We start from the raw sequence: 12,229 nt of genomic DNA, 5'->3' as shown, positions 1-12,229 counted from the left end.
CCCTAGGAAATTAACACAGCAGCTACGCCATTCTCTTCTCCAATCTCCCGGAATAGCAGGCCTCTGCCCCACCCCTACCTCCACTTTTCAACTCTGCCAAGGGGCACTGACAGGTCTTCTTTTGTTAAAGGTTTTACTACTAATCACTCCAAAGAAATGGGCCAGGATGAGGAGGGGGCCGTCGGGAGAGTGGTATGTGGCCCAGGCAATAAAATTAGAAAACAAAAAAAGAAATGGGAAACCATTTTCTAAACACCACTCACTGGGCTAAGTGTATGTCTGCTTTAATCCACAAAATCTTCACAACAAAATTTTTAAACCCCTCTATTAAGACGAGAAACCTACATCTCAGAAAGTGTAAGTCACTTACACTTAAACACACTGTCATCCGGCTAAAACAGGAAAAGCCACGATTCAAACTGAAATCTGACTCCAAAAAGGCTCCAGAGAACTTTCAGGTTGTATTAATTCACAATCAGTATTTGTCTTTTTTTCCTGTACTTTGTTAAAAAGCGTCTGTTCTACCTCAAGATCAGGCATGACTCTCTCTATTCATATATTCTCTTTTTATGACTTAGTTTTATATTAAAATATTATTTATTTATTTTTAGTAAATAAGGAATGTGTGTGGGAAACATTTCTTACATATATTCCTTATTAACAATTCTTGTTACGTATACATATACATAAATATGCATGTTGTATGTGTGTGTGTATAAATAAATAAATCTCCCTCCCCCTCACTGACACAAGCACCCAGTTCTCTTGCCCAGACTCAGTCACTGTTATCAGTTTCTTATACATTCTTACTAGAATACTCCACGAATTTACACATTTAAACATATAGATATCATTGCTTTTCTCCCAAATGGCTGCACAGAATAGACCTGGTTCTGCATCTCCTTGAGAGCATTTTGGTCCTAGCCAGTCATAGAAACCTTCTAGTCCTTGTAATATTCTTCTGTTTCTTAAAATATCACCAAGCATTCCACATCACCTTTCTTTTCTTAGTCTTCTTTCTTTCCTTGATGTCCCCGTCCTACTCAATGTTGTTTTGTTCTATCACATAATTGTTGAAAAATAAATTTATGTTAATCAGAACATTCAATAAACCATAACTCCTCTCTAGAGCCCCCCAACCCTAACAATACCTTATCATGATCTAGGTAAACAAAATTCTACTGCTCTAGATGGAAAGGTTTTATGAATTGAGTGTAGGGTTCAGGGATTTTTTTGTTTGTCTACTTCTTTGTTTTCTCTTTGTAAAAGATTTTCCCTGATGATACACAAGGCAGATTGCTCTCAAAGGGAGCCCAGATCCATCCTGGAAAAATCTCTTTGTTGTTTTTCCATCTTAAAGTAAGCTAATCCATGTTGGTACCAATAGAGCAAAAGAGATTTACTTTGTTTACAGGTTCAGGAGCATAAAGTTGTTGCTCCATTTGATTTTTAAAAAAACGTTTACAGCAATTCACCTGATTCACATTTGTATTTTCTTTTTTTTTTTTTAACATCTTTATTGGAGTATAATTGCTTTACAATGGTATGTTAGTTTCTGCTGTATAACAAAGTGAATCAGCTATACATATACATATATTCCCATATCTCCTCCCTCTTGTGTCTCCCTCCCATCCTCCCTATCCCACCCCTGTAGGTGGTCACAAACACTGAGCTGATCTCCCTGTGCTATGCAGCTGCTTCCCACTAGCTATCTATTTTAAATTTGGTAGTATATATAAGTCCATGCCACTCTCTCACTTTGTCCCAGCTTACCCTTACCCCTCCCTGTGTCCTCAAGGCCATTCTCTACATCTGTGTCTTTATTCCTGTCCTGCCCCTAGGTTCTTCAGAACTACTTTTTTCTTTAGATTCCATATATATGTGTTAGCATACAGTATTTGTTTTTCTCTTCTGACTTACTTCACTCTATGACAGACTCTAGGTCCATCCACCTCACTACAAATAACTCAATTTCATTTCTTTTTCTGGCTGAGTAATATTCCATTGTATATATGTACCACAACTTCTTTATCCATTCATCTGTCAATGGACCCTTAGGTTGCTTCCATGTCCTGGCTATTGTAAAGAGTGCTGCAATGAACATTGTGGTACATGACTCTTTTTGAATTATGGTTTTCTCAGGGTATATGCCCAGTAGTGGGGTTGCTGGGTCGTATGGTAGTTCTATTTTTAGTTTTTTAAGGAACCTCCATACTGTTCTCCATAGTGGCTGTATCAATTTACATTCCCACTAACACTGCAAGAGGCTTCCCTTTTCTCCACACCCTCTCCAGAATTTATTGTTTGTAGATTTTTTGATGATGGCCTTTCTGACTGGTGTGAGGTGATACCTTATTGTAGTTTTGACTTGCATTTCTCTAATGATTAGTGATGTTGAACATTCTTTCATGTGTTTGTTGGTGATCTGTATATCTTCTTTGGAGAAATGTCTGTTTAGGTCTTCTGCCCGTTTTTGGATTGGTTGTTTGTTTTTTTGACATTGAGTTGCATGAGCTGCTTGTAAATTTTGGTTAATCCTTTGGTTAATCCTTTGTCAGTTGCTTCATTTGCAAATATTTTCTCTTATTCTGAGGGTTGTCTTTTCGTCTTGTTTAAGGTTTCCTTTGCTGTGCAAAAGCTTTTACGTTTCCATAGGTCCCATTTGTTTATTTTTGTTTTTATTTCCATTTCTCTAGGAGGTGGGTCAAAAAGGATCTTGCTGTGATTTATGACATAGAGTGTTCTGCCTATGTTTTCCTCTTAGAGTTTTATAGTGTCCCATCTTACATTTAGGTCTTTAATCCATTTTGAGTTTATTTTTGTATATGGTGTGAGGGAGTGTTCTAATTTCTTTCTTTTACATGTATCTGTACAGTTTTCCCAGCAGCACTTATTGAAGAGGTTGTCTTTTCTCCATTGTATATTCTTTCTTCCTTTATCAAAAATAAGGTGACCATACGTGCATGGGTTTATCTCTGCACTTTCTATCCTGTCCCACGGATCTATATTTCTGTTTTTGTGTCAGTACCATACTGTCTTGATTACTCACATTTGTATTTTCAGTATCACATAGGAAGTTCATTTGTTCAACTTTGTCAATATCTGCCAGCCAAAGACCACTGGGAATGCACCTAGAGTTTAGCAAATTGGGTTTATTGCAACTTATTGTAGGGAGGGAGAACACACACCATAGGGGACCATGGGGCCTCTTAGTAAAAGGATTTTTGAAAACACTTACAGATTTAGGCTTGTGGTAGTGATTTTAGGAAGCATGTAAGGAGGGAGGATTTTGCTTTGGACTGTATGCATCAGGAAGCAGGGGTAATTCTATGATTGGGCATCTTAGTAAGTCTTATCTAGAAGGAGGAAGACTAGACTGAGACTTAAAACTATTCAATAAAGAAGCAGCAGCCACTCATATTGGCCAGGATGAGGAAATGTTTGGTCATTTTTGTGGCTTGGACAATGTATGTGTTTTGTCTTTGTGCAGACACATTTACAGAGAGGACTTGTTTTTGTCTTGAATCATAAAGATCACAGAGTGGTTTTGTCTAATGTTGATGTTCTGAGAAATTGTTTCTGTTCAACAGAGGAACCCCAAGCCTAGATGTCTGTGAGTGCCAGGCTAGCTTGTAGTAACATTAAGTCCTAGCTGACAGTGCCAGGCCAGCTCATGGATATCACAGGCTGCTTATCTCTTTCTCATTCCTCTCCTTCCGACCAAGGGCAGATGAAGTTAAGCTGCAGGACATTCATCCATAATACCCACTTTTCCACCCTGGCCAAGATTTTGCTGAGCAGGAAGCTGTTTAGAGAATGCAGTCTATAGTTGGACTAGGGTTAGTCTCTCCTGCTCCTCCTGTTGCAGGATGAATGGTTGAATCCTCTGATGTGTCAAGGGTTATATTCAGGATACATCAGCCAAGTGCAACACAAGCCAGCTATCAGAAACAAGCCTTGAAACCAGGACTTAGATTATAAACCTCAAGCAATGAATCCAGCTGGGTATCTTTTAGAGAGCCACATGACTATTTTTTTTCTTAGTTTAATCACAAGCTTATTTATTTGCCTTGTAGTAGATAAGTATAGCAAGAAGTGCTTGTTATAGCATGAATATTCTCTTGGTTAGGTGAGAGCAAATCAAGGAATATGTGGTTGTCCATTAACAATTCTTAATAATGAATTTGGACTTGTTTGTTGACCTCTCAGAGAAGCAGTTGTATGCAAGTGAAATTGTGAAAGAAAGCAAAAGTGATAATGGTAATAGTAACTCTGTACTTACGTAAATGAATCCTCAAAGAAATTCTCTGCTGTATTATTTATCTCCATTGCATAATTATAGAAAGTCAAGCATGAAAAAGAAAACTTCCCCAAGTTCATATCAGCAAAAAAGGAGAAGAAAGAGGACTCAACCGCAGGTCTGTCTGACCCTATAGCCTGAACCCTTAGCAATTAATTACTCTCTATTGTCACCAGACTTCTGGAATCAACTCCAATGATATATTCCTTGAGTCACATGCCTGGGAAACTGCCTTGATAAACCAATCTTCTTTCACTGCCACTCTCTCTACTTGCCTGTCTGTAGCACCAATGCTTTGATAGTTCATGGGGAAAATATCAGAAGTACCATGTAATTGGGCAGTTTAGGGGGAGGGTGGATGAGAAATTGAGAGATACTATGTGGTTACCCTCATTCCATTGATGTCATCTTGCTTCTCCATAGACTGATATAATAAATATCCATTTTGGAGTGATTGCATGTATTGGACAATAATTCAGAAGGTAGATATTTGTCCTTTTTCTACAATAAGTATGGCTATGGAGCTTTTGAATGGTTATTCATTTCACCTACTTTTTAAAATGCTATATTTTAAAGGTTTGTTTTGTTAAAATGTTCCCACTGAAATGTAACAGCGTAAGCTGTCAAACTCCCAACAATGCACCATATCATTTAACTTAGCAAAGTGTGCTGATGGATGACCCCAACTAATTAGAAAGATGACTTGAAGACCATATCCCAGTGACTCAGAAAATTCGCCTCAAGTATTTTTTTCCAAGTTAATTATTGGTTTGGGAATACACATCCTATTTTGAGGACCAAATTCCCCTTTCCTGGAATAAAAACCATAGAAATCTATATCGGTGTTAGATGGTTCTGATTAAACTTTTCCATTTATACATATTGCATCCTTACTCATATATATCACATTTGAAATGCAGAGTTGCATAAAAACTCTTGTCTACCTATTTTTTACCTTGAAGCCTAGAACATCACATAATTATTTTTAAAACAATTTAAAGTAGAAAGCTGCTCTATGAATATGTATTCTTCATTTCATGTAATAGGTAGGATACTGAAAAACTGAATGTCAAAAAATAATGTCTAGGAAATTGAATCACACTATGAATATCTTATTGTATTCAAAATTGTTCCATTATAGAGTTGCTTTAAAGCCAAATGCTGTTTTAAAACTTTCTACTTTATCTGTACCTAAAGTTCATATGTTCCTATCTCAAGTTTTCCCAAAGTAGGCAGGCCAATGCTGTTGAACAAATTAAAATTCTGGGGAGAAAAAAAGTATAGTCTCAATACTGCTTACGTAAATACCAAGTATGGTGCTGCGTAATCTAGAGAAAATGTTATGCAGTGTAGTCATGCAAATGCATCAAAATTCAGGGGTTATTTTTATTCTCTGGAACTTTCTAAGAAATTGATGACATTAAGTGTAAGTTAACAGAAACTTGTGGCCTATTTAGCTGAACATAAAGTTCTAACCAAATCCAGCATGGAGATAATCTTGGCCAAAATATTGTGGGCTCTATGAAGCAATATGTTTATTCTAACTTTATTTTTAAAGTCATGCTCATATCTTGGGAAATGAGATCCAGAAATCAGATCTTGATCCGTTCCAGATTAACTATGGCAAAGAGCTTATTTTGTTTTATATATGATTTCATGCTTGAGATGTATTTAGAAGAGGAGAGATAGAAAAGGAGGAGAAAAAAGAAGGGGAAGGAGAAAGAAAAATAAAAGGAGAAGAAAGAGGTCCAGGAGAAGACAAGGTCAGCTCACACTGATCTAACAGAAAGTGGAATAAAAGACCAAAGAGGAATCAAAATTTGTTCTACATCCAGCAGTTCATGTGATTTCTAAATTTGGCAAACCTGGAATCATGACTTCTCTCTATAGTGAAATCTCTTCACACTCTGAGGCTCCTCACAGAAAACCTTCTGGAAGGTAGGACTATTCATATTTCACTCTCAGATGTTCCTGCAAAATATTCTGCAAATTTAATTAGAGCTTCCTAGTCATGAAGATAGGTACGAGGGACTTTTTAAATGCCACTCGAGAAGATGCTCAGGAGATCACCTTAGTACCTTGTCTGATGTCACCGTTTAGGGGCAGTGCCCATTTTCAAAAACCTGCTTCAAATCCCATCTTCTACAGGACTCACCTCTGATCACCTCAGTCTAAAATCACCCACATTTCTATGCTCCCATAAGCAACCTGTTGTTATTTATTCCAATAAAGTCCCTACTGATTCCTACAAAACACAATTCCTATTTATTCCTGGGTTACTTAAGGATTCAGGTCCTGAAGCCTTATTGTTGGAGTTGAAAATCTGGACCTGTTTCCAACTAGCCATATGGTCTTAACCTATCAGTTATCTGAGATTTCATCAGTTATCTCAACTACAAAATGAAGATAACCCTTATCCTCATGGTTCTTGTATTAGTAAAGGTGTTAAAACATCTAATGCTCTTAGAAGAATGTCTAGCACATGGTAAGAGTAAATGAGTGTTAGCTAGTATTGTTACTACTATTATTATTATTATAATAATTACTATTATTATCTCTGGAACATATCATATACTGCCTTTCAAAATATTTTGACTAATTTTAATCAGGACTATAAGCCCCACAAGTGGCAAGAATCACACCCTATCCTTTGCAGCCATACCCTACCACAGTTCTTTGAGATTTAGAAGTGCTCATCAAATATGTGTGAAACAACTGCAAAACAGACTTGTTTATCACTGAGAACACTAACTCTGTGGATTAAGTTTCTCTTTCATGAAAAAGTTATAGGCTCCTGGAAGTCAGGAACTTCATTCATTTTTGCTCATGTAGCACAGGGCTTAGCAATACATATAGTAGACAATACATATTGTGGAGTGAGTTAAATTCATAAACACTAGAACATATGCACCATAGGTGGAAGTAGTCTGTTTTGTTTACCATCATATCCTTATCGATTCACATAGACCTGGGACAAGAAGGTACTCAAGAAATATAGATGAAGAGTACAGTTATTAATGCTCAACGACTTTAAAGATTCCTTCAAGTAAGCTCTGCGAATAGGCAAAAGTCCTGAAAAAGAAATTAGTATCCAAAAGGGACATCACCCAATATCAAGTGAGTCGAACATAGGAAACATGAAACCATATTTGGACAAAAATGACTGACATGACCATGAAACAGAGTTATGAATGGCCTCAAGTAACATTCAGTCCTACTTCTCCTGGGGTGACCTACCCCATCTGCAGGAAACTCCTATGAAGTTGCCCCAAGCAAGTCCCTTTCCCTAGTCCTTTGCATTTGCAAAGCCCAAATACTAATCTATTTCTCTAAAATTATGGCCCATAAATCTAAGGTCTTGGCACAAGTGGAGCAGTAAAGGAAAGATTAATATCCTCATCCTGCTTTTTCTCTTTTTCAAAATGAACACTGGGTTCAGCAGTAACAAATACCAGCCTCTGACTTCCCTTCTGAGATTTCCAAATCCACAGGCTCACAGTTCTCTCAAGCAGAAAATAACTTATTTTCTCTGTGCTGTTATCTGTCTCTTTCATTTTGGTTTGCAACTCCTTGAGTAATACGTTGTATAATTGACCACAGAAGAGAAGGAGGAAGGGAACTGTGTGCAACCAGAAGCTTTGGGGCCAAACTGGACCAGTGATTGCAAGGGGATAGTTTCTGGGCAACAGAGTCAGTCCCATGGTCATTTTATAAAGAGTTAAGTTAATTGCCTAGTGGAAAAGAAGCTAGAGTTTATAATCAAAATATTTTGGGGAGGAATAATGAGAACAAAGATACTTCAGCTTTCTCTTACGTCTCTCTCTACTTGTAATTGCAGTACACCAAGCAATCAGTCAACTTTTTGAGTATGTCAAGTGTGCTGAGCATTGTGCTAGGTATATATCATTTGTTACAGGGAGAGAATGTGTTTAAGACATGGACATGATCACTGCCAGTACCATGATATATGATAGAAACATACATACAAAAACGCACACACACAATTGTCTTCTGGGTTAAAAACAGAGAAAAACAGAAATAAATAACTAGACATTATACCCATGCTGTCATAAATTGTATGACTCTTCCTAGTTATTTATGCTCCCTCTCCCTGTAATAGGATGACATGTCCCTGTCCCATTGGCATCAGGCTTGGCCACGTGACTTGCTTTCACCAATAAAATTGAAACAGGAAGCAATGAATGTCACTATTGTATTTTCTACCATTGTTTTCTTCCAGTGCCACAAGCCCAGATAGGGACTGCTCTTTTGGCCTGGATCCTGGTGTGAAGAGACATAGAGCAGAGCCACAGTTCACATGTAATGTCAGTGAGAAATAAAATCTCTTTTTGGAAGGCAGTGAGATTTGGGACCACTTTGCTACTGCAGCAAAACCTAAACATAAACATCTTGAGAGATCAAAATATCTCATACTTTATCATTTTGTTCTAGCTCCTTCCCTACTTCATATATTTTGTAATGTTCTTCTCTTTTTGTTTGTAAAGTCAAAACCCTTAAGATAGAATTCAAGATTCCACAGAGTATAGACCCTGACTCCTCTTTAGCCTCATCTCCTGCCTTCCATTCCACCCAATACAGCCATACATTGATTGTAGCCATATCTACAATCCTTTCATTTCCCCAAGATTTTTAAACCTTGTACTTGGCTCATGAAATCCCCTCTTGGAATTCTATCCATCCCCATACTCTACTTTCACTTTTCTGCAAGGTCAATTTCTACTTATTTTCAACCCCTTCTTCTTCTCCCGTAAGCCCCTCTGATCCACCTGAATAATTACTCTCTACTTCTTGTCACCAATGTAACATTAGACTTCATTGCAATTACTTTTTGACACTCCTGATACTGGGAGTTCCTTGAGAGCAGACTGCTATGCTTTAGAGATCTTTAGATCTCCAGCACCTAGTAGAGGGTCTGACATATAATAGATATCTGATAAATATTATGGAACTCATGGATAAATAAATCGTTGAATGAGTTAATGGTCTTCTATTTTCCTTTCACACCGGCATGCGATTTTTAAAAGTTCCTGATAAATGACTAAGAGGAAGAGAAAAAGTAATTGATTTAAGTGTGTTAACTTTGCTCTGAAATAAAAATGTTATTATCTCCTTACTAGTATCTCCTCTCATAATAAAAGGAGTGTTTATACCCATGTAATAAAAGTTGAAGTACATGCTAGATGGTATCATCTCAACTGGAGATTACTCCTTTAGTCCCTAATTTGGCTTTAATTTCTATATTAATGGTGATATTTACTTGAGTACCTGCAGGATGTTGTCTCAATATTAGAGGTTTCTACCATATTTATTTTTGCATATTTTCCAGTATGACATCATCCTAACCCCATAAGTATGTTCTTCACTTCATCTATGTAAACACTAGAACCCCAGAATAACCTTAGAAGGTTCCATTCGGTACATCTTTCCGTCTTAACGCAGGACATAAATATCCCATGCTTCTCAACCAATTGAAGCTGTATTTCTGGCCAAATCATATTGCTTTTGTCCTTTCCTATTAGAAATACTCAGTGGGGCTTAAAAGCAGAAAACCTGAATTCAAGATCCAACTCAACTATAAACTGGTTATATGACTCAGGTTGTGTCACTTTTCCTTCTTTATTTTCAGTTTTTGCATTTCTGAAATGGGAGTGAAAGAGAGGAGAAAAAATGAAATTTCTTTTACATTATAGCTGTGAGAAACAAATTAGCATAAATTAATTCACTTATAAATTTAGAGGCAAAAGAGAGCCCTGATATTAAGATTTTGAATGAACTGAAACTACCAGAAAAAACCTGAATCTTCCTTAGTACCTAAAAACTGAAATTTACAAAACAGGCTGTAAAATCAGATAGACTTGGGCTGGAATTTCAACTCTATCTTTTTTTGACTGTATGATCTTAGACAGTTGCCTGACCCATCTGGGCTTCAGTTTTTTCATGAATAAAAAGAGGATAAATTGTTTCATCTTCCAGAATGCTTATTCAAATCAAATGCCTCCATATCTCAGTTTATGGCTTCTTTCTTCTGATTGTTCAAACGAAAATTTTGGAGTCATCTTTAATTTTTTTCTCTCTCTTATTCCACATCTCATAGGTATGAATTTATCATAAATCTTTTTTTTTAACATCTTTATTGGAGTATAATTGCTTTACAATGGTGTGTTAGGTTTTGCTGTATAACAAAGTGAATCAGCTATATGTATACCTATATCCCCATATCCCCTCCGTCTTTTGCCTCCCTCCCACCCTCCCTATCCCACCCCTCTAGGTGGTCACAAAGCACGGAGCTGATCTCCCTGTGTTATGCAGCTGCTTCCCACTAGCTATCTATTTTACATTTGGTAGTGTATATATGTCAATGCTACTCTCTCACTTCGTCCCAGCTTACCCTTCCCCCTCCCCATGTCCTCAAGTCCATTCTCTACATCTGCATCTTTATTCCTGTCCTGCCCCTAGGTTCATCAGAACCATTTTTTTTTTAGATTCCCATCATAAATCTTTAATGCAACTATTTCTCATAACCTTCAATAGACCACTTAATACTCACAAAAACCTTATGAATTAATAACAGTGATGATGCTTATGATACTAATGATAAAGTTAATGCTTAGTACTTATCTGTCAGGCACTGTTCTAAAGAATTGGGCTATATAATTCTTTTTTAGTTTTTTAAATTAATTAATTAATTAATTAATTTATTTATTTATAGCCGCGCCAGGCAACATGCCAGATCTCAGTTCCCTGACCGGGGATGGAACCCGTGCCCCCTGCAATGAAAGCATGGAATCTTAACCACTGAACCAGCAGGGAAGTCCCTGGGCTATATCATTTAATCCTTCTAACAACATTGTGAAGTATTTTCATTCACATTTTACAAATGAAGAAACTGAAGGACCAAGAGTTAAGTTATTTTGCCCAAGGTCTTAGAACTAGTAAGAGAAGACCTGGTATTTGAACCCAGGCAATTTGGCTCCACTACTCTTACCCTGGATGCTGCACTATCTTCCAAATAAAAACAAGTCCTTGGAGTCCTAGAGAGAAGAGAAGAACACTGAAACTCAAGCCAAGGCTGCACACTTTCAAAGAAATGTTGCCCATGAAATCAGGAAATATGGGCTTGAGTTCCAGTTTCATTACTTTCTATGTTACCACGTGTATTTTCTGAATCTCTCTGAGATTTAATTTCCTCATTCAGACTTGGAATTTTGGTTTTCATCTAGGATATTTGTTAGGTGCCACTCCAATATCCATTCCCCCTTATTCCTTCCTAGCAGTACCTTGAATTTCTCAGCTACGTGTATGGGAAAGGCATTAACTGAACTCTGATCCAGGCATGGCCCTATATCTATAGGAAAGGACCACCCACAAGGAGATGTGACCTTCAGTAGAGAATCACAACAACTATCAACCCTAGTAGGTAGCAAGCTGAGAGAAAAAGTCCCCAACTTCACTTTTTCCTGCCCATCAGTTTCCTGCTGAACCCAAGTGGAATCCAGTAGGCAACAGAGATGAAGGCTACAGTCCATGAAGATCAGCCTCCCAGCACAGAGGCACAGAGCAAGATAGAAAAGAATGGGGAGTGGGTCTGAAGGGACAAATGAAAAAGATCCAGCATAATTTAATTGTCAGTATAAAGTCTGAATGCCTCGGAATGCCTAACCTCCATCACAAGAGGGAAAGGTAACAAGAAAAGTCAAGAGACCCCTGGAAAATGAACATCCATACCTCAGGATATTATAAGAAAACACATTTCCTTTCAACTTAATTAATAAAAACTGATTTGTGTTATAATGGCAAAGAGTTCTTTCAGCGTTATTAAATTTTTACTTCTCAGTCTTGGCATTTGCTTTCTTAGCCGTCTTCACAGCTTTGAATTTTGCCAGCAGCTCACCTCGGCCAGTCCTTATT

General features: G+C 37.4%; 1 protein-coding gene across 1 annotated transcript in view; it reads left to right on the top strand.

Annotated features, from left to right (window-relative positions):
- The first annotated feature begins 6,685 nt into the window (after window positions 1–6,685).
- Window positions 6,686–12,229, top strand: part of LOC309606577 (follitropin subunit beta) — a 427,115-nt gene continuing 421,571 nt past the window's right edge. The window contains exon 1 of the mRNA XM_082343912.1: window positions 6,686–10,487. The gene's annotated coding sequence lies outside the window, so the exon portion shown is untranslated. The remainder of the gene's footprint in view (window positions 10,488–12,229) is intronic.

The sequence above is a fragment of the Balaenoptera borealis genome, assembly GCF_965194805.1.
Source record: "Balaenoptera borealis genome assembly, chromosome: 11".
Lineage (NCBI taxonomy): Eukaryota > Metazoa > Chordata > Mammalia > Artiodactyla > Balaenopteridae > Balaenoptera > Balaenoptera borealis.
This window is presented reverse-complemented; position numbering and strand designations above follow the sequence as displayed.